Consider the following 2,866-nt stretch of genomic DNA (forward strand, 5'->3'; position numbering starts at 1 on the left):
CTCGGACTCCGCCTCCCTCCAAATCCACTTGTCTGCTCACGCAATCAAAAACGCCAAGGCATTTTGCTGCAGCATGTGTGGTCGAGCCTACACCTCAGTAAGTACTACAGCATTCATCATCCTGACTCCTCCACCGTCTTGTGTTTAGTGGAGTGGGATGTGGTAGTTTTCCTCAAACTTTCAGACCAACAGCCATGTGCGATTAAATCGGTTAATGTGTAGTTGACAGGAAATACTTTTACGAAGATTGTGACATGCAGTATTCTAAAAAAAATCCAAAACATTTATGATCAGAGTTTTGCTGATTCTTTTATAATTAACACGCATGCAGTATTTATGGCCTTACAGTAATGCATAATACCTTAAAATGTGGTTAAAATGGGAAAGTTGTTCTTTTGCATTTTTTACGTACAGACAACAACATTGTCAAAATGATCCCCGTTCACACGGATCCGACTAAAAACACTGTATTAATTACAAATTTGTGTTTATGTAGTTTACACGGAGACAATAACGGTATCATTTTCAAAAACTTGCACTTTTCAAAAGTTTTTGAAGTTGAAGTTTTCCCTTTTTTTTCTTTTTTTTTAATTTCTTTTTTTTTTAAAGGGGGGGTCGTGTAAATGGCCCCTGAGAAAAAAAATATAAAAATTGACACACTGTAAGATTATATATAAAAAAAATAAACCTATAGGCAAAAACAATTTTGCCTAGAAAAGTTAATTTTTTCAAAAAGAACAATTTAAAAAATGGTGTAAGAATAGAAATGGTGACCAGTTACAGTACCTAAGAAATGCAATTCATCTATATTTTAAAATCTTGATTCTGATTTATATGTATTGTCATATTTCATATTAATATCACGTTATTATTATTATATACTTTTTTTTAATGAAAAAAGCAATTTAAAATAAAATATACAATTTAAATTATTTTTTTATTTCAAATTTTTAGTTGTTTATTTATATATTTATTTATAGTTTTTTTTTTTCAGAATCGCACCACCAGTGTTATTTTAGTATAACTGAGATACTGTATTATAGAAATGCTATTATATTTGTTTATTAGTAGTTGAATTATTTGTTTGAATTTTTATATTTTAATATTTTCCTTTTTTTTTTTTTTTTTTTTTTTTTTTTTTGTTTTTTTTTTTTTTTTTTTTTTTTTGGTTGTCTGTTTTTATCATTTTTATTAGGTTTTGTTTTTTAATGTCTGTATAGTTTTTTTGTTTTTAGTTTTAGTAAACTATAGCCCTGAGAACCACTGGGATGTGGCATTTCTTCCATGCTCCACTATTTTAACCATTATTAAAATGGCAAAATATATAAAATAAGTGACATTAGTTTTACCATTTTTATTTTAAATATTTAGTTATTTATTTAAATATTTCTATATAGTTTATTTTAAATGTCCATAGTAGTATCACATTTTGATATTTTCTTACATGCCCTAAAAAAAAAGAAGTCAATTGTTTTATGATTTAGTCCACATGTTCATACAGTTTCTAGCACTATGCGATCTTTTTTTCTTCTTCTCCTTGATTCATGAACATCTAATATGTCGTATAATGCCTCTTTCCAGGAAACCTACCTTATGAAACACATGTCTAAGCACATGGTGGTAGAACATCTGGTGAGTCAACACTCGCCGCAAAGGATCGACTCGGCCAGCATTCCCGTTCGCATTTCCCTCATCTGAGACCCTGGTCCTGGACCAGTCCGCGGTCGGTCGGTCAGTTCCCAATCTTGGCATAAGCAAGCAAAATCGCCCATTCTCGGTGGTTTGACATTTATTTTTTTGTGTGTTTGTTAGTTTGTTTTAGTTTTTGAGAACATTCCGACATGTATCAGTTTGTGTGGATAGAGGCTCAAAACACAGCAGCGGTTTGGGAAGTTTCTATTACACACATTCCTCTTCTCCAACTCGTCGTTGAGTTGAGAGGGAATAATCGGGAAATCCAAAGATGGTTTCACAGCACTTTCAGGCCACACAGTTTTGGCTTTAAAAGTTTCTGGTCTGTTATGACAATAAAGGCATTGCTCTTGGCAGCTAAGCGTTTGGGACTGTAGGTATTATGCATTATAAAATCACAGGACATACTTTGTATGTTTTAAGCTTGGACCAAGTCCAGTACCTCCTCTCATATTTTTCTATGCTGTCTGGGAAAAATCCCTTTCTTTTGGGCAACTCAGAGTTGGTTTAGAGACCAGTGGTCTTGTGTTTTGATAATGTCAATCATAAAATGTTTTCATTTCATTTATTAAAACATTTCCTTGCTTGTAGGGAAATCGGACATCGAAATGAAAATAGCTTTAGCATTAAAGTTAACTTCTCAAGAGGACTGTTATAAATCTGACTTTATAGACAAATCAGCACATTTAGATGTTTTGCTAGATTGATCCCTTAGTGCTTCACAAATTTTTGAGGTCTGGTGCCAAAAATGGAATATGAAAATGGCAAAAGATTCTGATGTTTCAGAATAGACATGTATAACCTTTAAAAATTACACTTAAAAAAGTGTAAACCTGCGACAATTCATATGTTACAGATGTCAGCATGCATTTGACATTCTAGATGAGTGAAAACAGTCAGGAAATGTCCAGATTACTATATTTTGCATAAAAGAAAATGAAGATTATGATTTTTTTTTTTTTTTTCATAAGAGGCATTATTTTCATCCTGCCCCTTTAGTATTTAAATGGAATGTCTCATAAATTGTATAAATGTCTCATAAAAATACTATACTTTGTTTTTATTTTAATATTGGTATTAATATTATAATATAATGTCCAGTTTTTATTACTGTATTACAGTAATGTGATTTTTTATTTTATTTCACACACTTATTTTATATATATATATATAC

The 2,866-nt window shown here is 31.0% G+C and overlaps 1 pseudogene; it reads left to right on the forward strand.

The window, feature by feature from the left end:
• LOC107751231 (zinc finger protein 362-like) overlaps positions 1-2,635 on the forward strand; it is an 11,774-nt pseudogene extending 9,139 nt beyond the window's left edge.
• The last annotated feature ends 231 nt before the right edge of the window (positions 2,636-2,866 follow it).

The sequence above is a fragment of the Sinocyclocheilus rhinocerous genome, unplaced genomic scaffold, assembly GCF_001515625.1.
Source record: "Sinocyclocheilus rhinocerous isolate Xijiao unplaced genomic scaffold, SAMN03320098_v1.1 scaffold362, whole genome shotgun sequence".
Classification (NCBI taxonomy): Eukaryota; Metazoa; Chordata; class Actinopteri; order Cypriniformes; family Cyprinidae; genus Sinocyclocheilus; species Sinocyclocheilus rhinocerous.